The sequence below is a fragment of the Mirounga angustirostris genome, unplaced genomic scaffold (assembly GCF_029215605.1).
Source record: "Mirounga angustirostris isolate CCGP_5_RB_7025 unplaced genomic scaffold, mMirAng1.0.hap1 SCAF_5, whole genome shotgun sequence".
Classification (NCBI taxonomy): domain Eukaryota; kingdom Metazoa; phylum Chordata; class Mammalia; order Carnivora; family Phocidae; genus Mirounga; species Mirounga angustirostris.
Window position 1 is genome coordinate 67,041,810 of NW_026991713.1, and position 27,692 is coordinate 67,069,501.

The 27,692-nt window shown below is 37.1% G+C and overlaps 2 long non-coding RNA genes across 5 annotated transcripts in view; one reads left to right on the plus strand and one right to left on the minus strand.

Moving 5' to 3' along the window:
- The window catches only part of LOC129045795 (uncharacterized), a 338,247-nt gene that overhangs the window by 273,356 nt on the left and 37,199 nt on the right, over positions 1-27,692 (plus strand). For all 4 annotated transcript variants that reach the window (XR_010411545.1, XR_010411544.1, XR_008505988.2 and 1 more), the window contains one exon: positions 463-554. This is a non-coding gene — a long non-coding RNA (uncharacterized LOC129045795). The remainder of the gene's footprint in view (positions 1-462; positions 555-27,692) is intronic.
- Positions 548-27,524, minus strand: LOC135364439 (uncharacterized). The gene is made up of 3 exons (XR_010411548.1): positions 27,366-27,524; positions 3,931-4,037; positions 548-2,936 (listed from the first exon to the last, which is right to left on the minus strand). It is a non-coding gene; the product is annotated as an uncharacterized LOC135364439 (long non-coding RNA).

The following is a 27,692-nucleotide window of genomic DNA, read 5'->3' on the forward strand; positions in this document are numbered from 1 at the left end:
TAATTGACCTCCTAGCTGTACAGCCAAAGATGTCTTCTAAAAAGTACAAGTAAGTTTTGACATTTCCTATAATAGCTTCCTACTATATTTAGAATAAAATTTGGGCTCATGATAGCATACAAAGCCTTAAGTGATCTATTACTGAATTCCATGACTGTGTTTTTCTACAGTTCTTAATTTCACAGAATGTTCTTTTAAAAACTTAAATCAGATTTTGTCATTCCTCAGATTAAAAATCTTCAAAGTTTAGTAATCCTTACCACATTGTACAATGTTATATCTATTAAGAATGTTTTTGGCTCTAAGTAATGGAAAAACTAATTAATCGTGTCTTAAACAAAAAGGGATTAATTTTTCTCAAAGCTTAAGAAATCCTGAGTAGATGGTTGGTAGTATTGGTGCCGTTGTTTAATGACTTCATGAAGTAATCAGATTCTTTCTTTTTTTCTCTCCCATCTTTAGTATGTTGGTGTTTGATCTTACGCCTATCACCTCATGGTCCCAAGTTGGTTTTTAAAGTTCCAGACATCACATCTATATCATCCATGTTCAAGGTAAGAAAAAGGTAGAAGAGCTAGAAGCTGTAACAATAAGCTCACCCCTGCTCCAGGGCCTTTGCACGTATTTCTCCAGCTGGAAAGAGTTTTCCCCAGATTTTCATATGGTTTGCTCCTTGTAACTATTGAGGTCACAATACAAATACCCCAGAGAAGAGTTACTAATCCAAAGTAGCACCTCTTATTTTACTATAACTGTCTGTTTTTCTTATTGAAATCTACATTCACTTTCTACGGCTGCTATAACTAAGGATCAAAATCAGGTAGCTCAGTATCTTCCTTCAGGCTGCTGTAACAAAAATACCATAGACTGGATGGCATGCATTACTGAAATTTATTTCTCACAACTTTGGTGGCTGGAAAATCCAATATTAAAATGCCTACTGGTTTGATTCCTGGTGAGAACCCTCTTCCTGGCTTGCAGATAGACACCTTCTTGTTGTGTCCTCACATTGGAGGGAGAGAGAAAGGAAGCAAATTCTTTTGCATCTCTTCTAAGGGCACTAATATCACCATGGAGGCTTTACTCTTAGGACCTAATTATCTCCCAAAGACCCCATCTCCAAATGCTATCACATTAGGGACTAGAGTTTCAGTATACGAATTTGGGGGTGGGGTACCTATTCAGTCCACAGCACTCAAACAACAGAAATTTATTGTCTCATAGTTCTGAAAGCTAGAAGTCCAAGATCAAAGTGTCAGCAGGGTTGGTTACTTCCAAGGGCTATGAAAGAAAGAGCTGCTCCAGGCCTCTCTCCTTGGCTTGTAGATGGCCATTTTATCCCTGTGTCTTCACATTGTCTTCCCTTTGTGTCTGTATCTACATATCTTCTTCTTATAAGGACACCAGTCATATTAGATTAGGGGCCACCCTAATGACCTCATTTTAATTTGGTTACCATTGTAAAAAAATACCTATCTCAAAGGTCATGTTCTGAGGAATGGGGGTTAATAATTCAACACATGGATTTGGGGAGAGGACACAATTCAATCCATAACAAACTCAATAAATATGCACTAAACGCATGGATGGATTTGAATCCTAGCCACCATTTACTAAATGTTTACAGTGTGTCAAGTGCTACATGGAGTGCTTCATCCCATCTCCTTTAATTCTCACAGTAATCCAGTGAAGAAGGTTCTACATGTATTCTCTTTTAGAAATGGGAAAACCATAGCTGGAGATATAGTGAGTAAAAGGGCAATATAGGGGAGGCCAGGAAAAAAAATTAAGGCTGGGATGTCTGTAGCAAAATACTGAGGAAACTTCCTTTGAGACCTCTTCATTACCTTTGATGGGCCACACTGGATCATAACTAGGCAAGAAGACTGAAATGGTGAGTTTAGACAGAGGTCAGCAAACTGTTTTCTGTGACATACATATCTTAGGCTTCCAAGTCACATGGTTTCTGTCCTAACTTCTCTGTCATTATAGTATGAAGTGGCCATAGATAATACAAAACAAATGACTGTGGTTGTGTTCCAATAAAACTATTTATAAAAGCCAGTGGCCTATGACCCATAGTTTGCTAAAGCCTTAAAGAAATTTTTGCTTTGATTTTCTGTCCTTTGATTTTCCTAAAAGCAAATTAATTTTATGAATTTAGAAAAGCTATGCTGACCTGCATCTCTGAGATGCCCAGCATTTGCTTCCCTCTTTTAGAGAGAGTTGTACTACATCATTCAAACTGAGAGAATACTCAAAGTCCACAACTGTCCTCCAAAATGCTCTCTCCTCTGGAAAGTTTTTTGTCACGTCTTGTTACATTGTGAACTTATTTTCCCTCAGTGATGGCAGAAGAGAGCTGTGGGAACAGAGGAGAAGTCAAAGGGACAGAGATTCAAAAGCTAGCAATCCTGAGTTTCATTCCTGGCTGAGGGATGGACAAACAATTGGCTTCAGTGCCTATTACTTCAATTCTCCATGAGTTGTTTTCTTGTCTGAAGAGATCAGAAAACAAACATTTATCTAAGGATGTAGTCCATATGAAACTTTGGAGGTGACCTGGGAATATACTTGATAAATAGGCAAGATGAGAGTAATCTGATTAAGGGGTGCTAAAGAATTCTCCCCTGTTGCCTGAATATTTATGCATTTTCAACTTGTGAGTCCCTGTGCCCCTTGTCAGCCTTTGATGAGTATCTTGTATTTTCTCCTGATTATAAACGTTAAGGACTCAGCCTGTTTGTTTGTTTGTTTTGTTTGTTTTTTCTTCTCACAACTGCCCTACTTCATTGTGGTCTATGGAGGTCTTCTTTTTTCAAGTCTAGACACTGAGCAAGGTGGAGTGTCCATCTGCTCCACCATTCACCCCTCAGTAGCAGTGTCCTTGTGGGCCCATGTCCATTGCATTTTAAGCAGCTTGCTTCTAAAGCAACCTGGAAAACAAGACATAACAGAAGTGAATATGGGAGTTTATATGACAACATAAAGATCTTACAATAGTGAACCCTGATCTAAGACTTCTCCATGTCTTCATTTTCATTTAAGAAAAAAAACAAAACAAAACATTTTTCTTATTACAACAGTAACACATGGCAATATGTTAGACTAAATATCCTGAAAATCCCTCCAATACAAAATCCTAGGAATGCTAGATTAAATATAACAAACATCCTTTAAACACGTAGCTGAAATGATAAGAATATTAGAGAAATCTCCAGGGGCCAAGAACAAAGAGGGAGCTGGAAACCTGTGTGGTTCATCCTGAAGTTTTTCCTGAAGCATTGACTTCCCAGGGAGCATCTGTCAATTCTATAACCAACAGGCTTTCATTTTAATGGTTGAACAGTAGATACAAAATGAGGTTTTAGAGCATTCAGGATGGGGAATTGGAACTTCGAGATACCTCCACCGCAAGGACCTCAGAAATACATTCTGAAGGAAGGAAGGAAGGAACTAGAAAAAAAAAAAATCCACCTGCTGGCAAAAAGAAATGCAAATGACACTTGCTTATCAGGGCCTAAGCTCCAGACTGGGGGAAAAAAAAATGTAATCAAGGCCTTTCTATGTGTGGGTTTGGGATTTGAATTTCAGACTACCTGAATGTCTAGGAAACCCTAGTCTGAGGAATTGAAGTGGTTCTTGTTTGAGAAGACCCCAGGACACATGGCAAAAGCAAATGCACATTCCCTATGGAGGCTTGTCTCCTTATTCAGGCTCTGCAGGATTCTTATCGATTAAACCCCAAAGAAGACTTCACAAGTCAAAATTTCAAAACACATAGGAAATGAACCATTATGTATGACAATGTTAGCAGATACAATAAAAGCAAAATTAGATACTCAAGACCTTTTGATATTGAATTATCCCATACAGGATATAAGTAGATTTTAATATGTCTTTTTGCCAGTACAACACTAGTTACTGTACCTTTAAAATCAAGAAGTATGAAACCTCTAACTTTGTTCTTTTTCAAGGTTTTGGCTATTGTGGCCCCTTGGGATTCCATATGAATTTTAGGATGGATTTTCCTAAATCTGTAAAAAAAAAAAAAAAAGTCACTGGGATTTTGATAGAAATTACATGGATTGTTTTGAGTAGTATTGACATTTTACCAATATTAAGTCTTTGAATCCATGAGCACAGTAATATCTGATTTTCAGTGTACAAGTCTTCCACCCCTTAGATAAGCTGATTCCCAAGTATGGTATTTGTTTTGATGTTATTGCAAATGGAATTTTCTTAATTACCATTTCAGATTTTTCATTGTTAATGCATAAAAAAAGCAACTGATTTTTGTGTGTTGATTTTGTATCCTTTAACATTGCTAAATGCACATATTCTAATATTTTGTGTGTGGAATCTTTAGGGTTTTCTACAAAATCCTATTGTTTGTGAACAGACATAATTTTACTACTTTCTTTCTAATTTGGATGCTCTTAATTTCTATTTTTTGCCTAATTGCTCTGGCTAGGATTTCTAGTATTGAATGAAAGTAATGAAAATAGACACATTTGTCTAATTCCTAATCTTAAAGGGAAAGCATTCAGTCTTTCACCATTAAATGTGTTAGCTCAGTTAAGCTTTTCAGAATATGATCTTTATTGTATTGAGGTAGTTACCTACCTAATAGTGCTAGTTTGTTGAGTGTTTATATCATGAAAAGGTATTAAATTTCATCAAATGCCTTTTCTGTATCAATTGAGAAAATCATAGGCTCCTCTCTCCCCCATTCTATTAATGTGGTATATTACATTGATTAATATTTGTTTGTTGAACCATGCTTGCATTCCAGGAATAAATCTCACTGCGTCATGGTATATGATCCTTTTAATGTGCTGTTAAATTCTGTCTGCTAGTATTTTTCTTGAGGATTTTAGCAGCAATATTCATCATGGGTATTGGTCTGCACTTTTCTTGTAATAGTCTTTGTAGAGATTTGGTACTGGTGTAATGCATAGAATGAGTTTAGAAGTACTCCCTCCTTTTCAATTTTTTAGAGTTTGAAGAGAACTGTTAATTGTTTTGTGTGTTTCTAGGAATTTGTCTGCTTTATCTGAGATATCAAATTTGATGTACAATTGTTCATAGTATTCTTTTATAATCTGTTTTATTTCTGTAAAATCTGTAATAGCCCCTTTGTCATTTCTGATATAGGTTTTGAGGCTTTTCTATTTTTTAGTCACTCTAGCTAAAGTTTTTCAATTTTGTTGGTATTTTGGAACAACCAATTCTTTGTTTCATTGGTTTTTCTCCATTAGTTTTTTCACTCTATATTTTATTTATCTCTATTCTAATCTTTATTATTTCTTTCCTTCAGCTAGCTATTGGTTTGCTATCTTCTTCTTTTATTCCTTCCAGTATAATTAACATATTATATTAGTTTTAAGTGTATGATATAGCGATTCAACAATTCTAGACCTTACTCAGCGCTCATCATGATAAATATATTCTTGATCCTCTTCACCAATTTCACCCATCCCCTCACTTACCTCCCCTCTGATAACCACCAGCTTGTTCTCTATATTTAAGAGTCTGTTTTCTTTGTCTTCATCATTTTATTTCTTAAATTCCACATATGAGTGAAATCATATGGTACTTGTCTTACTTGTCTTTTTCTGACATATTTCACTTAGGATTATAAACCTCTAGATCCATCCATGTTGTTGTAAGTGGCAAGATTTCATTCTTTATTATGGCTGAGTAATATCCCATTGTGTGTGTGTGTGTGTGTGTACACATCTTCATTTTTTTAAATTTTATTATGTTAATCACCATACATTACATCATTATTTTTTGATGTAGTGATCCATGATTCATTGTTTGCATAAGACCCCCAGTGCTCCATTCAATAGTGCCCTCTTTAATACTCATCACCAGGCTAACCCATCCCACTCACCCCCTCCCCTCTAGAAGCCTCAGTTTGTTTCTCAGAGGCCATAGTCTCTCATGGTTCATCTCCCCTCCTATTTCTCCCGCTTCATTTTTCCCTTCTTGCTATCATCTTTTTTTTTTTTTTAACATCTAATGTATTATTTGTTTCAGAAGTACAGGTCTATAATTCAAGAGTCTTATACAATTCACAGCGCTCACCATAGCACATACCCTCCCCAGGGTCTATCACCCAGCCACCCCATCCCTCCCGCCCCCCCACCACTCCAGAAACCCTCAGTTTGTTTCCTGAGATTAAGAATTCCTCATATCAGTGAGGTCATATGATACATGTCTTTCTCTGATTGACTTATTTCGCTCAGCATAATACCCTTCAGTTCCATCCATGTCATTGCAAATGGCAAGATTTCATTCCTTTTGATGGCTGCATAATATTCCATTGTGTATATATACCACATCTTCTTTATCCATTCATCTGTTGATGGACATCTTGGCTCTTTCCACAGTTTAGCTATTGTAAACATTGCTGCTATAAACATTGGGGTGCATGTACCCCTTCGGATCCCTACATTTGTATCTTTGGGGTAAATACCCAGTAGTGCAATTGCTGGATCATATGGTAGCTCTATTTTCAACTTTTTGAGGAACCTCCATACTGTTTTCCAGAGTGGCTGCACTAGCTTGCATTCCCACCAACAGTGTAGGAGGATCCCCCTTTCTCTTCATCCCAACCAACATCTGTCATTTCCTGACTTGTTAATTTTAGCCATTCTGACAGGTGTGAGGTGGTATCTCATTGAGGTTTTGATTTGGATTTCGCTGATGCCGAGCGATGTTCAGCACTTTTTCATGTGTCTGTTGGCCATTTGGATGTCTTCTTTGGAAAAATGTCTGTTCATGTCTTCTGCCCAATTCTTGATTGGATTATTTGTTCTCTGGGTGTTGAGTTTAAGAAGTTCTTTATAGATTTTGGATACTAGCCCTTTATCTGATATGTCATTTGCCAGTATCTTTACCATTCTGTCGGCTGTCTTTTGGTTTTGTTGACTGTTTCTTTTGCTGTGCAAAAGCTTTTTATCTTGATGAAGTCCCAATAGTTCATTTTTGCCCTTGCTTTCCTTGCCTTTGGCGATGTTTCTGGGAAGAAGTTGCTGCAGCTCAGGTCGAAGAGGTGGCTGCCTGTGTTCTCTTTTAGGATTTTGATGGACTCCTGTCTCACATTGAGATCTTTCGACCATTTTGAGTCTATTTTTGTGTGTGGTGTAAGGAAATGGTCCAGTTTCATTCTTCTGCATGTGGCTGTCCAATTTTCCCAACACCATTTGTTGATGAGACTGTCTTTTTTCCATTGGACATTCTTTCCTGCTTTGTCGAATATTAGTTGACCATAGAGTTGAGGGTCCATTTCTGGGCTCTTTGTTCTGTTCCATTGATCTATGTGTCTGTTTTTGTGTCAGTACCATACTGTCTCGATGATTACAGCTTTGTAATAGAGCTTGAAGTCCGGAATTGTGATGCCACCAGCTTTGCTTTTCTTTTCCAACATTCCTCTGACTATTCAAGGTCTTTTCTGGTTCCATACAAATTTTAGGATTATTTGTTCCATTTCTTTGAAAAAAGTGGATGGTTTTTTGATAAGGATTGCATTAAATGTATAGATTGCTCTAGGTAGTATTGACCTCTTCACAATATTTGTTCTTCCAATCCATGAGCATGGAACTTTTTTCCATTTCTTTGTGTCTTCCTCAATTTCTCTCAGGAGTATTTTATGTTTTCTGAGTACAGATTCTTTGCCTCTTTGGTAAGATTTATTCCTAGGTATCTTATGGTTTTGGGTGCAATTGTAAATGGGATTGACTCCTTAATTTCTCTTTCTTCTGTCTTGTTGTCGGTGTATAGGAATGCCACTGATTTCTATGCATTGATTTTATATCCTGCCACTTTACTGAATTCCTGCGTGAGGTCTAGCAGTTTTGGGGTGGAGTCTTTTGGGTTTTCCACATAAAGTATCATATCATCTGCAAAGAGTGAGAGTTTGACTTCTTCTTTGCCGATTCAGATGCCTTTTATTTCTTTTTGTTGTCTGATTGTTGTGGCTAGGACTGCTAGTACTATGTTGAATAGCACTGGTGATAGTGGACATCCCTGCTCTGTTCCTGACCTTGGGAAAGCTCTCAGTTTTTCCTCATTGAGAATGATATTCGCTGTGGGTTTTTCATTGATGGCTTTTATGATATTGAGGTATGTCCCCTCTATCCCTACACTCTGAAGAGTTTTAATCAAGAAAGGATGCTGTACTTTGTCAAATGCTTTTTTTGCACCTATTGAGAGGATCATATGGTTCTTGTTCTTTCTTTTATTAATGTATTGTATCACATTGATTGATTTGCAGGTGTTGAACCAAGCTTGCAGCCCAGGAATAAATCCCACTTGGTCGTGGTGAATAATCCTTTTAATGTACCGTTGGATCCTATTGGCTAATATTTTGGTGAGAATTTTTGCATCCATGTTCATCAAGGATATTGGTCTGTAATTCTCCTTTTTGATGGGGTCTTTGTCTGGTTTTGGGATCAAGGTGATGGTGGCCTCATAAAACAAGTCTGGAAGTTTTCCTTCCATTTCTATTTTCTGGAACAGTTTCAGAAGAATAGGTATTAATTCTTTTTTAAATGTTTGGTAGAATTCCCCTGGGAAGCCATCTGGCCCTGCTTTTGTTTGTTGGGGGATTTTTGATGACTGCCTCAATTTCCTTAGTGGTTATAGGTCTGTTCAGGTTTTCTATTTCTTCCTGGTTCAGTTTTGGTAGTTGATACATCTCTAGGAATGCATCCATTTCTTCCAGATTATCTAATTTGCTGGCATAGAGTTGCTCATAATATGTTCTTATAATTGTTTGTATTTCTTTGGTGTTGGTTGTGATCTCTCCTCTTTCATTCATGATTTTGTTGATTTGGGTCCTTTCTCTTTTCTTTTTGGTAAGTCTGGCCAGGGGTTTATCAATCTTGTTAATGCTTTTAAAGAACCAGCTCCTAGTTTTGTTGATCTGTTCTACTGTTCTTTTGGTTTCTATTTCATTGATTTCTGCTCTGATGTTTATTATTTCTCTTCTCTTGCTGGATTTAGGCTTTATTTGCTGTTCTTTCTCCAGCTCCTTTAGGTGTAGGGTTAGGTTGGGTATTTGGACCTTTCTTGTTTCTTGAGAAAGGCTTGTATTGCTATATACTTTCCTCTTAAGACTGCCTTTGCTGCATCCCAAAGATTTTGAACAGTTGTGTTTTCATTTTCATTGGTTTCCACGAATTTTTTAATTCTTCCTTAATTTCCTGGTTGACCCATTCATTCTTTAGTAGGATGCTCTTTAACCTCCATGTATTTGAGTTCTTTCCGACTTTCCTCCTGTGATTGAGTTCTAGTTTCAAAACATTGTGGTCTGAAAATATGCAGGGAATGATCCCAATCTTTTGGTACTGGTTGAGACCTGATTTGTGACCTAGGATGTGATGTACTCTGGAGAATGTTCCATGGGCACTAGAGAAGAATGTGTATTCTGTTGCTTTAGGATGGAATATTCTGAATATATCAGAGAAGTCCATTTGGTCCAGTGTGTCATTTAAAGTTTTTATTTCCTTGTCAATCTTTTGCTTAGATGATCTGTCCATTTCCATGCGGGGGTGTTAAAATTCCCCACTATTATTGTATTGTTGTCAATGTGTTTCTTTGATTTTGTTATTAATTGGCTTATATAAGTGGCTGCTCCCATGTTAGGGGCATAGATACTTACAACTGTTAGATCTTCTTGTTGGATAGAACCTTTAGATGATATAGTGTCCTTCCTCCTCTCTTATTATAGTTTTTGGTTTAAAATCTAATTTGCCTCATATAAGAATTGCCACCCCAGCTTTCTTTTGGTATCCATTAGGATGGTAAATAGTTTTCCACCCCCTCACTTTCAATCTGGGGGTGTCTTTGGTTCTAAAATGAGTCTCTTGCAGACAGCATATCAATGGGTCTTGTTTTTTTATCCAATCTGATAGCCTGTGTCTTTTGGCTGGGGCATTCAGCCCATTTACATTCAGGGTAACTATTGAAAAATATGAATTTAGTGCCATTGTATTGCCTGTAAGGTGACTGTTATTGTATATTGTCTGTGTTCTTTTCTGTTCTATGTTACTTTTAGGCTCTCTCTTTGCTTAGAAGACCCCATTCAGTATTTCCTGTAGGGCTGGTTTCGTGTTTGCAAATTCCTTTAGTTTTTCTTTGTCCTGGAAGCTTTTTATCTCCTCCTATTTTCAGTGATAGCCTAGCTGGATATAGTATTCTTGGCTGCATAATTTTCTCATTTAGTGCTCTGAATATATCATGCCAGTCCTTTCTGGCCTGCCAGGTCTCTGTGGATAGGTCTGTTGCCAATCTAATGTTTCTACCATTGTAGGTTACACACCTCTTGTCCCAAGCTGCTTTCAGGATTTTCTCTTTGTCTCTGAGACTTGAAAGTTTTACTATTAGATGTCAGGGTGTTGACCTATTTTTATTGATTTTTGAGAGGGGTTCTCTGTGCCTCCTGGATTTTGATGCCTGTTTCCTTCCCCAAATTAGGGAAGTTCTCGGCTCTAATTTGCTCCATATACCTTCTGCCCCCCCTCTCTTTCTTCCTCTTCTTGGATCCCAATTATTCTAATATTGGTTTGTCTTATGGTATCACTCTTCTCTCGAATTCTGCCCTTGTGATCCAGTAGTTGTTTCTCTCTCTTTTTCTCAGCTTCTTTATTTTCCATCATTTGGTCTTCTATATCACTAGTTCTCTCTTCTGCCTCATTTATCCTAGCAGTTAGAGCCTCCATTTTTTATTGCACTCATTAATAGCCTTTTGGATTTCAACTTGGTTAGATTTTAGTTCTTTTATTTCTCCAGAAAGGGTTTTTTTTCAAGCCCAGCTAGTATATTTATAATCGTCATTCTGAACTCTAGTTCCAACATCTTACTAATGTCTGTATTGATTAGGTCCCTGGCAGTGGGTACTGCCTCTTGTTCTTTTTTTTTTTTTGAGGTGATTTTTTTCCATCCTGTCATTTTGTCCAGAGGAGAATAGATGAGTGAGAGAACAAAATGCTAACAGGGTAACAACGACCCCAGAAAAATATACACTAAACAAATCAGAAGAGACCTGAAACTGGGGGGAAAGAAAGAAAAAAGAAAAAGAAAAAGATAAAAAAAAAAGGAATATGATCAAATATGATCATGCTGGTGAATAGATCAGTGCCACACACTAGATTTTGGGTGTATTTTGGTCTGTTAGAAGAAACTGCCTCCCAACATTTTAAAGAAAGAAAAGCTTATATATGTACAAAAATAAGGGTAAATATGATGAAGGGATGGAATATGACTGTAAAGATGAAAATTATAAAAGATTTTATAAAAGGAATTGATAAGATAAATTGGTTGAAAAAAGAGAAATTTTAAAAAAAGGGAGAGAATGTGATCAGGCAGGAGACTAGAACAAAGCCATACACTAGAGATTTAGAGTATATTTTGGTCTGTTAGAAGAAACTGTATCCCAAAATTTTAGAACAACTTATATATATACCAAAAATAAGGTTAACTACTATGAAGGGATAGAATATGACTCTAAAAATGAAAAATAAAAAATATTTTTTGAAAAAGGGATTAATAAGATGTTGGTTGAAAAAGGGAAAAAGAAAAATTTAAAAAAAAAGTTAAAAAAAAATTAACTTTGAAAGACTAAAGAATCATGGGAAAAAAGCCATGGATTCTATGTGCGGTATTCCCCTAGCTCTGGAGTTCTGCCGTTCTCATTGATTGGTAAACTTGGTCTTGGCTGGCTGTTTTTGCTGATCTTCTGGGGGAGGGGCCTGTTGCCGTGGTTCCCAAATGTCTTTGCCTGAGATGGAATTGCCCCGCCCTTGCCGGTCCGGGCTAAGTAATCTGCTTGGGTTTGCTCTCGGGAGCTTTTGTTCCCTGCAAGCTTTCCATACAGCTTTGGGGGAACGAGAATGAAAATGGCGGCCTCCCAATTTCTGCCCCGGAGGAGCCGAGAACTCAGGGCCCCACTCCTCAGTGAGTCCCCAGAGAAACGCAGTCAATCACTCCCGTCTCTCCAGTCTCTGGCCGCACTCCGTGCTCACCCGGCCTGTGACCAAGCATTTCTATCTCTGGCACCTGACCCCGTGTCAGTAATAACTAATTTGATTACTGTAGCTTTGTAGTATATCTTGAAATCTGACTGTGATACCTCCAGTTTTGTTCTTTACAAAGATTGCTTTTGTTATTCAGCATCTTTTGTGGTTTGATGGGATTGTTTTCTTAATTTTCTGCTGTTTTATTAGTATACAGAAATGCAACAGATTTCTGTATAATAATTTTGTGTCCTTCAACTTTACTGAATTCATTGATACTGTTAATTTTCTTTTTTTTGGTGGAGTCTTTAGGGTTTTCTATATAGAGTATCACATCATCTGCAAATAGTGGAAGTTTTACTTCTTTTTTAACTGATTTGGATGCCTTTTTTTTAATTTTTGTTGTCTGTCATGGCTAGGATTACCAGTACTATGTTGAATAAAAAAGTGTTGAGAGTGGACATCCTTGTCTTCCTTCTGATCTTAGGGGAAAAGCCATTATTTTTTGTTTTTCTGTTTTATCTTTTAGTATGATGTTGGGTATAGGTTTTTCATACAAGGTCTTCATTAAGATATGTTCCCTCTAGATATACTTTGTGTAGAGTTTTTATCATGAATTGATGTACTTTGTCAAATGCTTTTTCTGCATCTATTGAAATGATCATGTGGTTTTTATTCTTTTATCGATGTGACCTATCATTTTACTTGTGAGTATTGAACTACCCTTATATCCCTGGAATAAATCCCATGTGATTGTGGGATTTGTTGGATTTGAGTTACTAATATTCTGTTGAGGATTTTTTTTCCCTCTATATTCATGAGAGAGATTGGCCTGCAGTTCTCATTTTTTGTGATGTCTTTATCTGGTTTTGAAATCAGTGTGATACTGGCCTCATAGAATGAATTTGGAATCTTTCCTTCCTCTTCTGCTTTTTGGAATAATTTGAGAGGAATGGGTATTAATTTTTCTTTAAATGTTTTGTAGAATTTTCCTGTGAAGCCATCGGATACTGGACTTTTGTTTTTTCAGAGTTTTTAAATTACTGATTCTATTTCATTACTAGTGATTGGTTCAAATTTCTATTTCCTCCTGGTTTAGTTTTTGCAGTTTATATGTTTCTGGGAATTTATCCATTTCTTCTAAGGTGTCCAGTTTTTTGGCATATAGTTTTTCATAGTTTTCTCTTATAATTGTATTTCTGTGGTGTTGATTGTTATTTCTCCTCTTTCATTAAGAATTTTATTTATTTAGGTCCCCTCTCTCTCTCTCTTTTTAATGAGTCTTGCTAGAGGTTTATCAATTTTGTTGATCTTTTAAAAAACCAGCTCCTGGTTTCATTGATCTGTTCTATTGGTTTTTTGTTTGTTTCATTTCTATATCATTTATTTCTGCTCTAATCTTTATATTTCCTTCTTTTTGCTGGGTTTGGGTTTTGTTTGTTGTTCTTTTTCTATCTCCCTTAGGTGTAAGATTAAGTTGTTTGAAATTTTTCTTGCTTCTTGAGGTAGGCCTGTATTGCTATAAAGTTTCCTTCTTAGAACTGCTTTTGTTGCATCCCAAAGATCTTGGACCATTGTGTTTTCATTTTCATTTGTTTTCATGTAATTTTTTATTTCTTCTTTGATATCTTGGTTGACCCATTCATTGTTTAATAGCATGTTGCTCAACCTCCATGTGTTTGTCTTCTTTCCAGATTTTTTCCTGTGGTTGATTTCTGGTTTCATAATGTTGTGGTCAAAAAAGATGCATGGCATGATTTTGATCTTTTGAATTTGTTGAGAGTTGTTTTGTGGCCTAACGTGATCTACTCTGGAAAATGTTCCATGTGGACTTGAAAAGAATGTGTATTCTGCTGTTTTAGGACGGAATGTTCCGAATATGTCTTTTAAATCCATCTGGTCCAGTGTTTCATTCAAAGCCACTGATTCCTTGTTGATTTTCTGTTTGGATGATCTGTCCATCAGTGTAAGTGGGGTGTTGAAGTCCCCTACTATTGTTGTAATACTGTCAATGATTTTATGTTTGTTATTACATGTTTTATGTATTTGGTTGCTCCCATGTTGGGTGTATAAATATTTACAATTGTTATATTCTCTTGTTGTATTATGCCCTTCATATAGTGTCCTTCTTTGTCTCTTACTAGTCTTTGTTTCAAAGTCTATTGTCTGATGTAAATATTGCTACTCTGGCTTTCTTTTGGCATATGCTTGCATGATAAATGTTTCTCCATCCCTTCTCTTTCAATCTGCAGATATCTTTAGGTCTAAAATGAGTCCCTTATAGGCAGCATATAGATGGGTCTTGTTTTTTATCCACTCTATCACTCTATGTCTTTTGACTGGAGCATTTAGTCCATTTACTTTCAGATTAATTACTCATGGATATGTATTTGTAGCCATTTTGTTATTTGTTTTGTGGTTGTTTCTGTAGATTTTTCTCTGATCCTTTCTTCTCTTCTCTTTCATGGTTTGTTGGCTTTCTTTAGTGATATACTTGGATTCCTTTCTTTTTACTCTTTGAATATTTATTGCTGGTTTTTGATTTGTGGTTACCATTAGGTTTGTATACAATATCTTCTGCATATAGCAGTTTATATAAAGTTGATGGTCACTTAAGTTCAAATCTGTTCTTTATTCCTTTTCCTCCTACATTTTAGATATATAGTGTCATATTTTACATCCTTTTATGTTATGAATACCTTGACTGATTTTTACGGAAATATTTATTTTTATTGCTTTTGTATTTTTTACTTTTCATACTCTCACTTATTCTCTTTTTTCACTCAAAGAGTTCTCTTTAATATTTCTGGTAGGACTGGTTTACTGCTCATGAACTCCTTTAGTTTTTGTTTATGTGAGAAACTATTTATCTCTCCTTCTATTCTGAATGATAGCCTTGCTGGATAGGGTATTCTTGGCTACAGATTTTTCTGTTTCAGCACTTTGACTATATCATCCCACTCTCTTCGGGTCTATAAGGTTTCTACTGAAAAATATGCTTATAGCCTTATGGCGTTTCCCTTGTATGTAACGGTCTTCTTTTCTCTTGCTACTTTAAAAGTTTTTCCTTCATCACCATTTTTTGCCATTTTAATTACTATGTGTCTTGTTGTGGAACTCCTTGAGTTGAATTTCGGGGGGGGGGGGGCTCTCTGTGCCTCCTGGATTTGGTTATCTGTTTTCTTCTCCAGATTACAGAAGTTTTCAGCTATTATTTCTTCAAATAAATTTTCTGTCCCCTTATCACTCTTTTCTTCTCAGATCTCTATAATGCAGATGTTACACTTGATGGAATCACTGAGTCCCCTAAAACTATTCTCAATTTGCCTAATTTTCTTTCCTCTCCTTTGCTCAGCTTGGTTACTTTCCATTACTCTGTCTTCTAGGTCATTAATTTGTCCCTCTGCTTCATCTAGCCTGCCATTTATTCTATCAAGTATATTTTTAATTTCATTTATTGTGTTCTTGATCTCTGATTGGTACTTTTTTTTTTTTAATCTCTGTTAAGGGTCTAGCTGAGTTCCTCCACTCTTTTCTTAAATCCAGTGAGTATCTTTATCCAGTGAGTATAATTATTTTACATTCTCTATCATGCAGATTACTTATATTCACTTTCCTTTGGTCTTTTGCTGTGGTTTGGTCCTTTTATTTCATTTGGGACATATTCCTCTGTCTCCCCATTTTGTCTGAATTTCTGTGTCTATTTCTGTGTGTTAGGAAAGTTAGCTATTTCTCTTGTTTTTAATGATAATAGCCTTATGAAGAAGAGGTCCTGTAGTGCCCTACAATGCAGTGTCCCCTGTTCCCATAGGCCTGGTGTTTCAGGCAGTATTTCTTATGTGTGTTGTGTATGCTCTGCTGTTGAGTCTTGGCCTCTTTTTCCTTCATTCCAATTGTGGTCAGCAAGGTGTGCAGTGGTCTGATGGTAAAACAAGACTTGCCCCTGCCACTGCTGCAACTGAGGTTCCTCAAAATGTGGGGGTCTTGGCAGGGTTTGCTCAGGTCTTTGGGGGAGGGGCCCACAGCACCAGGATTGAGGCAAGCATGACTGGGAAGCATGGGTGGAGGAAGGTGCAGGCAAGTTAGGTAAGGAGTGTTGGAGCTGTGCTGGTTCCCACAGGTGGCCATTGTTTATGCTGGGAGAATGGGGGAGGGAAATGGCGCCTGCTAGCTCCTTTGTTCCTGGAGGGGTTTCTCCATGATCCCTGTCTCTCTGAGCCATGCTCTGAGATGAGCAAATCACTTTCCCTCACATCTGCCCCCAGAGTTTTTTCAAACTGCTAGTTCTATGCTGTATCTGCACAGTTTGTCATGCTGTTTCTTTAAGTGTAGGGACTCTACTTCCTAATACCTCAGGGCTCTTCCAGAGCTGAGCCCACTGATTTTTTAAATTTCAGCCTTTAAGTTCCACTGGTTTTGAGAATTCATGAAATTTGGCCCCTCTCACTTTCAAAGGCAAATATTATGGGGATTCCTCCTCCTGTTCATGGTCTCCCCACTGTAAAAGTTTGTTTTCTGCCTTTCTCTGTGCCACAGGTTCCCTCCCCACTGCAGATGGACTGTGGCCATGTCTTTGCCCTTCCTACCTTCTTCAATGTGGCCTCTTCCCTTCCTTTAGTTGGGAAGGTTGTTCCATCAGTGTTCGGGTCATTTTCTGGGTTATTTATGCTGGAATGGATGTTATCTAGTTGTATTTGTGGGAAGATGTGAGCTTAGGCTCCTCCTACTCTGCTGTCTTCCCAGCTGACCTCTCGAAACATCTTTTTTTCCAGCTGTATTGAGATATAATTGACCTATAACATTTTGTAAGTTTAATGTATACAATATGGTGATTTGATATGCTAATATATTGCAAAACACTACCATAGCATTTGCTAACACCTCCAGCATGTTAACATAATTACCATTTCTTTTTTGTGGTGAGAGCATTTAAGATCTATTTTCTTAACAACTCTCAAGTATTTAACACAGTATTTTTAACTATAATCACCATGCTGTACATTAGATCTCTAGAATTTATTCATCTTGTGACAGGAAGTGTGTACTCTTTGACCAACATCTCCCCATATCCCCCATCCTCAGCCCCTAATAACTACCATTTTACTCTGTTTCTGAGTGTTTTTTTTAGGTTCCATAGATAAGTGATGTTATATAGTATTTGTCTTTCTCTGTCTGAATTACTTCACTTAACATAATGCCCTCAAGGTTCATCCAAGTTGTCACAAAAGACAGGATTTCTTTTCTCATGACTGAGTAATATTCCATTATATTTATATAGCACATTCTTTTTATCCATTCATCTGTAGACAAACAAAGGTTGTTTCCATATCTTGGCTATTGTGAATAATGCTGCAACGAACATGGCAATGCAGATAGCTCTTTGAGATCCTGTTTTAATATATTTTTTTGTATGTATATCCAGAAGTTGGGTCGCTGGACCATATTGTAGTTCTATTTTTAATTTTGGAGAAACTTCTATACTGTTTTCCACAGTGATTGCAAGAATTTACATTCACACCAATAGTGCACAGGGGCTCCCTTTTCTCCAGATCCTAATCAAGACTTGTTAGTTCTGGCCTTTTTGATAATAGCCCTTCTAACAGGTGTGAGTTGATATCTCCTTTGGTTTTAATTTGCATTTCTATGATGATTAGTGATGTTGAGCCCTATTCACATACCTATTGGACATTTGTATGTCTTCTTTGCAAAAATGTTTATTCAGATACTGTCAATTTTTAAATTGCATTGTTTTCTATTGAGTATTTTGGATATTAACACTTACCAGATATGATTTCAAATATTTCTTCCCATTCCATAGGTTGCCTTTTTATTTTGTTAATGGTTTCTTTTGCCTTGCAGAAACTTTGTAGTTTGATGTAGTCCCACTTACTAATTTTTTGCTTTTGTTGCTTGTGCTTTTGGTTTGGTATTCAAAAAATTGTCAAGACCAATCAAGGAGCTTCTTCCCACTTCTAGTTTTCCTGTTTCAGTTATGTTTATGTCTTTAATTCACTTGGAGTTATTTTTGTGACTGGTATAAAACAGGGGTCTAGTTTCATTCTTCAGAGCATGGTTATCCAGTTTTCCCAGCATCATTCATGAAGAAACTATTCTTTCCCCATTGAGTGTCTTGGTTCCCTTGTCAAATATTAGTTGACTATATATGCAAGGGTTTATTTCTGGGCTCTTAATTCTCTTCCATTGATCTATGTGTCTATTTTTATTCCAGGACCAAACTGTTTTGATTACTGTAGATTTGTATAGTTTGAAATTAGGAAGTGTGATGTCCCAAACTTTGTTCTTCTTTTTCAAGATTACTTTGGCTATTTAAGGTCTTTGGTAATTCCATACAAATTCAAGGATTGTTTTTTCTACTTCTGTGAACATGCCATTGAAATTTTGATAGGAATTTCCTTGAATCTATAGGTGGCTTTAGGTAGCTTTCTTTGGGTAGTGTTTCTTTCTTCTTTTCCTGCCTTTTTTTTGTTTTTGTTTTTAATTTTATTATTTAAATATAGTTGATATACCATGTTATATTAGTTTCAGATGTACAACATAGTGATTTGATAATTCTATATGTATGCAGTATTCACCACGATAAATGGAGTTACCATCTGTCATCATACAACATCAGTATTAATTGACTATATTCCCTATACTGTGCTTTTAATACCTGTGACTTATTTATTTTATAACTGTAAGCTTTTACCTCTTAATTCCCTTCACCTATTTCATCCATTCCCCCTACTCCCTTCCCCTCTAACAATTACATTTGTTCTCTGTATTTGAGTCTGTTTCTGTTTTTGTCTGTGTTTTTTGTTGTTGTTTTTTGTTTAGATTCCACATATACATGAAATCATATGGTATTTGTCTTTCTCTACCTGACTTCTTTCACTTAGCATGATACCCTCTAGGTTTATCCATGTTGTGGAAAATGGCAAGATCTCATTCTTTTTTATGGCTGAATAATATTCAATTGTATACATATATAGCACATCTTCTTTATTCATTAACCTATATACACTTAGGTTGCTCCCATATCTTGGCTATTGTAAATAATGCTGCAAAGAACGAAGAAAGGAGTGTGTGTATCTTTTTGCATTAGTGTTTGTGTTTTCTTTGGGTAAATACCTAGTACTGGTTGTAAGGAATCATATGGTAATTCTATTTTTAATTTTTGAGGACTCTCCATATCATTTTTCACAGTGGTTGCACCAATTTACATTCCCACCAACAGTGCACAATGGTTCTCTTTTGTCACATCCCTTTGCCAACACTTGCTATTTCTTGTCTTTTTGATTCTAGCCATTCTAACTAATGTGAGATGATCTCTCACTGTGGTTTTGATTTGCATTTCCCTGATGGTTAGTGATGTTGATCATCTTTTCATGTGTCTGTTGACCATCTGAATGTCGTCTTTGGAAAAATGTCTGTTCAGATCCTCTGCCCGTTTCTTAATGGGACTATTTGTTCTATGGTGTTCAATTGTATACATTCTTTATATATTTTGGGTATTAGCCCCTTATCAGACATATTATTTGCAAATATCGTCTCCCATTCAGTAGGTTGCCAGGTTGTTTTATTGATGGTTTCCTTAGCTGTGCAAGAGCTTTTTATTTTAGTGAAGTCCCAATAGTTTATCTAGAAAAATCTATTTCAAATAATGTTACTAAGCCTGATGTCTGTGATTACTGTGTGTATTTTCCTTTAGGAATTTTATGGCTCCAGGTCTGTCTCACATTAAGTTTTAAATCTATTTTGAATTTATTTTTGTGTATGGAGTAAGAAAGTGGTCTAGTTTCATTCTTTTGCATGTTGCTGTCCTGTTTTCCCAGCACCATTTGTTGAAGAGATTATCTTTTTCCCATTGTATATTCTTGCCTCCTTTGTCAAAGATTAATTGACCTTATAATCATGGGTTTATTTCTGGGCCTTGTATTCTGTTCCATTGACCTATGTGTCTATTTTTGTGCCAGTAATATGCTAATTTGATTACTGTAGCTTTGTAGTATATCTTGAAATCTGTGACTGTGATACCTCCAGTTTTATTCTTTACAAAGATTACTTTTGTTATTCGGGGTCTTTTGTGGTTTGATAACATTTAAAGTAATATTCTAGTTCTGTGAAAAATGCTATTGGCATTTTGGTAGGGATTGCATCAAATCTGTAGATTTCTTTGAGTAATATGGACATGTTAACAATATTTGTTGTCTCAATCCTTCAGCATGGAATATCTTTCCATTTGTGATGTCTTTAATTTCTTTCATCAGTGTTTTATAGTTTTCAGAGTACAGTCTTTCACCTGGTTGGTTAAACTTATGCCTAGGTATTTTATTATTTTTGTTGCAATTGTAAATGGGATTGTTTTCTTAACTTTCTGCTGCTGATTATTAGTGTATAGAAATGCAACAGATTTTTGGATATTGATTTTGTGTCCTGCAAATTTACTGAATTCATTGTTACCATTAATTTTTTTTTTTTTTTTTTTTTTTTTTTTTTTTTTTTTGGTGGAGTCCTTAGGGTTTTCCATGTATAGTATCATGTCATCTGCAAAAAGTGAAGTTTTACTTCTTCCTTACCAATTTGGATGCCTTTTCTTGTCTCATTGCTATGGCTAAGATTTGCAGTACTATCTTGAATAAAGATGGTGAGAGTAAACATCCTTGTGTTGGTCCTGATCTCAAAGGGAAAGCTGTTTTTCACCATTGAATATGATATTAGCTTTTTTTTTCTCTTTTTTTTCCATATACAGCCTTTATTATGTCGAGGTACATTTCCTCTAAACCCACTTTGTTGAGAGTTTTATCACGAATGGATATTGGATTTTGTCAAATGCTTTTCTGCATCTATTGAGAGCATCACATGAGTTCTGTCTTTCATTTTTTAGTGTGATGTATCACAATGATTGATTTGCAGATATTGAACCATCCTTTCATCCCCAGAATAAAATACACTTGATTGTGGTAAATGATCCTTTTAATGTATTATTGAATTTGGTTTGCTAATATTTTGTTGAGGATTTTTGCATTTGTGTTTATCAAGAATACTGGCTTGTAGTTTCTTTTTTCTTTTTTCTTTTTCCTTTTTTCTTTTTGGTTTTGGCATCAGGGTAATGCTGGCTTTATAGAATGAATTTGGAAGTTTTCCTTCCATTTTTGGGAATAATTTGAGAAGAATAAGTATTAACTCTTTAAAATATTTGGTAGAATTCACCTATGAAACCATCTGGTCCTAGACTTTTGTTCATTGGGATGTTTTTGATTATCAATTAAATTTTTTTTCCTAGTAATCTGTTCATATTTTCCATTTCTTCCTGATTCAGTTTTAGAAGATGGAATGTTTCTAGGAATTTTTCCATCTTTGTCTAGGTTGCTCAATTTCTTGGCATACAATTTTTTGCAGTAATCTCTTATAATTCTTTATATTTGTGTGGTTTTGGCTGTTACTTCTCTTTCATTTCTGATTTTATTTAGAGTCCTCTCTTTTTCTTGATGAGTCTGGCTAAAGGTTTATCAGTTTTGTTTATATTTTCAAAGAACCAGCTCTTGGTTTCATTGTTTTTTGTTTGTTTGTTTTAGTCCCCATTTATTTCCAATCTGACCTTTATAATTTTCTACTAATGTTGGGCTTTAGTTCTTCTTTTTCTGGTTCCTTTAAGCATCAGATTAGATTGTTATTATTTGGAATTTTTCTTGTTTCTTGAGTAAATAGTGGCTTTGAATGACACATTAGACCAGATGGACTTAACAGATATATAGAGGGCATTCCACCCAAAAACAGCAGAATGCACATTCTTTTTTAAGTGCACAGAGAACATTCTGCAGGATAGATCACATGTCAGGTCACAAAAAAGCTTCAGTAAATTTAAGAAGACTGAAATCATATCAAGCATGTTTTCTGACCACAAAAATATGAAACTAGAAATCAATTACAAGAAAAAAAATTGGGGAAAAAACACAAACAAGTGCAGGCTAAACAACATGCTACTGAACAACCAATGGGTTAACAGAGAAACCAAAGAGGAAATTAAAAAAAAAAACCTGGAGGCAAATGAAAATGGAATATGATCATCCAAACTCTTTGGGATGTAGCAAAGGGAGTTTTAAAAGGGAAGGTATAGTGATATATTGGGCCTCACTTATTCTTCTGCTTGGTCGAGTCTGTTGTTGAAGCTCTCAAATTGAATTCTTAAGTTATTCCACAGTTCCAATTTCTGTTTGGTTCTTTTTTATGTCTTTTTGTTGTTTTTTATTATCTCCATTAAACTTCTCATCTTGTTCTTGAATTATTTGATATTGTTAATTATTTATCTGTATTCTCCTGTAATTCTGTGAGGATCTTTAGGACAATTATTTAGTATTCTTTGTTGGGCAATTCCTGGATTCCCATTTATTTGGGGCCAGTTGCTGGAGGTTTACTGTATTCTTTAGGTTGTGTCACCTTTTTTTCCCCCTGATTCTTTGTAATTCCCATAGCTTTGCATAGGTGCCTACACATCTGAAGAAGCAGTCACCTCTTCCAGACTTTATGGACTGATTTGGGTAAGGGAAGACTTTCACTTGCATGTGAGGACACACTGGAGTGTGCTGTGATCCCAGGTTTAGTGGGGCAGGGTGTGAAATTCAGGGGTATGTGGTGGCACTGGGTCTAGGGAGGTTTGGTGTGTTTTTTGTCTCAAGCCATTGGAGTCCGTAGCTTTGACAACTGTTTGGTCCTTGGCAAGTACTGTTGGTGGTCTGCGGTGGCTGCAAGGGCTGTTGGAATCCTCAGTGAGGTGCCTTCATGTCCACGGCTAGACACCAGGGCAGGCAGCAGCTGTGGCTGAAGCCAGTGGTGTACACATACTCAGCTGTGGGGACCAGCTGCAGGTGTCCATAAAGTGTCAGGGGTCGGTTGCAGATACAAACATAGTGGTGGGGTCCAGACCAGGCAACAAGGGTCAGGGCCAAGTAGAGGCTCACTGGCAGCTGTGCTGCCCTGGCCATGTGTGCTCTCCCACGACTGCGTGCCCTCTCCCGGGGCATGTGCGTTGCAGTGGAGGCCAGTGATGTGTGTCAGGTCAGCAGCGTGCAAGAGTACAGCTGGAGGGGCTAGCCTCAGGCATGCTCTTGGTGGTGGGGGTCAGCCAAGGGGGTCTAGGCTGGTGTTTGGCATTCTGGTAGCCTGGGGTGGCTGCCGGTTCTGTTCTAGGGCAGGGAAAAGGAACAGGGAGGGACTCAGTTGACTGGCATCCATGGATCCAAGTACCTGTGGGGTAAAAACTGGTGAAATCTGCAGCAGGCCCACAGCAGAAATGCTAGCCATTTGTCCCTTCTTCTATGCTGAAAGCTTCTGGGTTTATCCATAAAGCAAGTCACTGTGAACTGTGATCACTCCCTTTGTGTTGCTGGTGTTGCTTTTCTTCCTTGCTCCTAGCTGTCCCTTTATAGCCCATTCTATACCCCATCTTTGTGGGGGTGAAACTGAAGTGGGACCTTCACGTGGTGCCTCAAAAGCACCTTCTGCCTTTCTTAGTGAGGGAAACTCTTTCTAGTTGTGAAATTCCCTCTTGGCATCGCGTAATGCTGGCTTGGGGATGGGATGATATAGACAAAATGACACTGTCTTCCTTCACTTTTTGTGCAGTTATTCTCAGGATTTCTGTTCCATTATGTTACTGAAGTTACTTGAGTGGATTCCAAAACTCTCCCAGTGCTGGTTTTGTCCATGGATAGCTGTCTAATTATTGATCTTTGTTGGGGGGGAAGGAGCCTGGGGTCTCCTACATCATCACCATTTTGGTGATGTCACTTCCCTGTTTCTTTGTGTGCAGTGGGATTTTTGTTGAAAATTGGGCATTTTAAAAAACAGCTACTTCTTCCAGTCTTTGCTGACTAGATCCATCTTATATCATATCCCCTAATCAGGCCAGAGAAACTTATGGTCTTAAATACCAGTATTTAAAAAATTAGTGAGCTAAGCGACACTACTGTCTCCAGTATGTAAAACAATGCCTGCCATACAACAGACACAACAATTTGTTGAGTGAATTGTCAAATGAATCGAACTTAAGAAATTAGAGAAAAATAAAGACTAAACCCAAAGAAAATCACAATAAAAATGATACATTGAATATAAAGACATAATAGTCAGCAAAGTCAACAGCTGGTCCTTTGAAAAGTCTAATTTCATGGACAAACCTATGTCAAATATAGCAGTAAAATCATACTTACTGTATGGTGCTTTTTCCAGTTGGGCTAAATGAAGATGAGAGCCAGCATTTGCCTTTGAGAGTTTATTTAAAAGCCCAAATTCAAATGCTCTCATGCCCAGAAAACTCTCCTTTACCATTTTCCTATGGATAGGGAATAACAGGGTGCTAATATCATGATAGCATTGCTCAAGCCGCTTTCTGGTTGGATCTGTCTCCAGTTGGAGGGACCAAGTGGGAATCAGTCATGAGAATCACACAGCAGTTGTTCAGAAGTTTGCTCAAGGCAGCATTTGTATATGGGGATTGATAGCTTCCCAGATCTACTTCACTGGCCTTTTACATTGGCCTCGGTACGGCCTGTAAAAATATCTTTGGTGTCACCTCACCTCGGAAGGCAGCTGTAGTTCTGTATTGGACTGACGCATTTCAGTGGTGGGCTGGTGGTTGGTGCCCAGCAGAGAGCTGGCAGGTGGCTGGAGAAATAGCAACATCTATAGTAACAATATTTTCGCTCAGTTCACAGTCAGGGCTTCTACCCACTCAGCCATTGTACGAAGCCACGATCCCTAGCTCTACCCATCTTGATTTAATAACTTGCACAGTCAACTGTCATTTCCACTTTCACCTTATTTTACTTTCCTGGATATGCTTTCTAAATCTCTTGGCTGGAAGAATCTGATCTCAGCGAAGGTTAACATATTCATTCACTTATTTATTCATTCAATCAACAACTGTTTATTGAACATCTACTCTCTGCCAGGTCTGCTACAGATACAGTAATGAATAAATACACTGTCTTCTTCATTTGAGGGAAATATCTTTAATGAGATTGCTTCCTGCATATGATGTACAGGTTCATTGTGCACCATGTTTTTACAGTGGGCCTCTAAACAGCATCAGGATTTGTAGCTCTGACTACTTTCTGCATGCTAGTTCATGCAATATTATTAAAGGTTATATTTCCTTCCTTGAGACTCCAGAATTTCTAAGTAAGACAGCCTGGAATCCAACATATATACACAAATATGTGCTCAATATGGCAGGATACACAAAAGAGACTGCAGCAGTCCCATCAAAGTGTGCAGCCCAGGACAGACAGCTGGGAAATAAAGATGAGGGCTTTGTCTGAGCAGAAGCACAGATGCAGCCCTTGTGCTGGATCCTGAGCTTCAGTGAAGGTCATCAACATCGACCAGAAGATGGATTTCACATGCACTGAGAATGGAAAGTTTGCATTGGTCTTTCTCCCCTCTCACACTTGGAGTCGTGCTGTCCAAGTTAAATGTGAATGCCGTGGTTGGCTCTTGTTCAAATTTTTACTGTTACAAGGCAGTGATTCTTATACTTTTTGGCCACCAAACCCCTTCATACTCTTAAAACAGTATTGAGAACACTAAAAAACTTTTGTTTGTGTGAATCATATCTAGTAATATTTAGTGTATTAGAAACTAAAACTGAGAAATTTAAAAATTTTTCTTAATTTTAAAATAGCAATGAACCCACTGCATGTTTTAATGAAAAATAACTGTATTTTTCAAAATAATGTGAGAAGAGTACATTGTTTTATATTTTTAATGTCTGACTTAATAGAAAGCAGCTGGATGCTCATAACTGCTTCTGTGTTCAATCTGTGGCCATATCGAATGTTGTGTAGCTTCTGGAAACCCCACTGCACACCGAAAGAATGAGAGTGAGAAGGCAGATAATGTCTTCATATTATTATGAAAGTAGTTTTGCCTTTGTAGACTTCTTGAAAAGGTCTCAAACTATCCTAAGGGAACCTAGACCACACTTTGAGAATCACTGTTCTAGAATCTCAAGGCTGATAAGGTGCTTTTAACATATGTCAACATTTCTGACTTTTCTACCTAAGTTCCAATGAAGAGAGAAAAGGAAAGGCATAACCCAGGGGTTGAGATGAAGCAGCTCAACATAAGTAAGCGATTCCTTTGAATTTTGTTATTTTACATTAAAAAATTCATTTACATTTTATATTTACTTCCAAAATATATCTGTTTGTTTTAAGATGCCTTGTATTCATTCATCCTGTGGTTTCTTATATTGCCTGGCACACTGAATTTAGTGTGAGACATTAAGAACTTCAAAGTGACACTGCCTGGTAGGAACAAATAGCCCCATTTAATGGATCAGGAAGCTAGAGGCTACAGAGGTTAAATAACTTAGTGAAAATAAAGATCAACCAAATGAAAGCAAGCAAAATCTGTTTATTCAGAGCCTGCTGTAGTAAAGGAGTCAGCCACTGTCCACTGCAATTTGGCTGAGACTCAATGGTAGAAATAGGAGTGAGGAAGCTTTATAGCGGAAAGATGGGAAGATTCCAGGTATGATCTAGTTGGACACTACTGGCATGGAGAAGCTGGAGGCAGGCTAACCAGAAGCGAGACATCCTATGTGATTGGTTAAGGTGCATGTTTGGCTTTCCCTGGTTGACCCTAAGTTGGACATAGGGGTAAAAATTAGAGAAGCTGTCCATTATTAATCAAGTCCCTGCCATGCGGGGCTGATTGTTTTAGGTGTTATTGTTTGGCTTCCTGGACTGTCACTAGAGATAAAACAGTCTAACTTCTTACAAGTCTGGCTGGCTTTCTGGTCTGATTATTGCAGATAAGGCGTTGGTTTCCTGGGCTGGTTGCTGCAGGTTGTGGGTCAGCGTTCTATTTCTGTATATGGTCTGGCCATTTTCCACTCTATGTTCAGTCTCCGAGTAACAAGGGGTAACAAGAGAGGACATGGCCTAAATGTCTTTGTGGAAGTTATCCTCTGAAGAGAAGAGCAGGAAAGAATTTGCACCTTCCCCACTTATGGCCTCTTGGCCACAGTATGTCAGAAAACTAGAGTACTTAAAAAGGAAATGGAATAAGCTAAATTTATAATTGCTCTTTTAGATATTTTAAAGCATTTCATTAAGTTTGCAAGTGAAAACAGACATTCAAAATTCCCTTAAAAGTGATAAAATTGGCTAAGTTTATGAAAAGAGTAGGATTTGGGTTGAACTTAAAAGTGTAAGGAAAGAAGTAGCTTTTTCTGATCTATAACTTCAATACACTAGATATAATTATTAAAACCAAAGTAAATCTCTGAAGTCTCTTTTGGGCAAAAAGATGACCCTGATGGCCTCAACTCACACTTTCTGGGACCTCTGGAGTGGGCTGGGCTGGGTGAGAGCAGGACTTCGTTTTTCCACACAGCCTCCGTGTATAGCTTCGGATATTTCAACATTTTGTGTTTCTTTTATAATCATATACTTCCTTTAGTATCATTTTTTAAAAGCTGCTTAAAATTTACCTGCAATAAAATAAATGTTGACAGTGAGATAATATGTAAATAAACACCTGGCACAATGCGTGGTAGCTATCTGACTCCCACCAATTACAGTTGACCCTTGAACAGTATAGGACTTAGGGGTGCCCAGCCCCTGCACAGTTGAAAATCCCTATAAAACTTTCGATTCA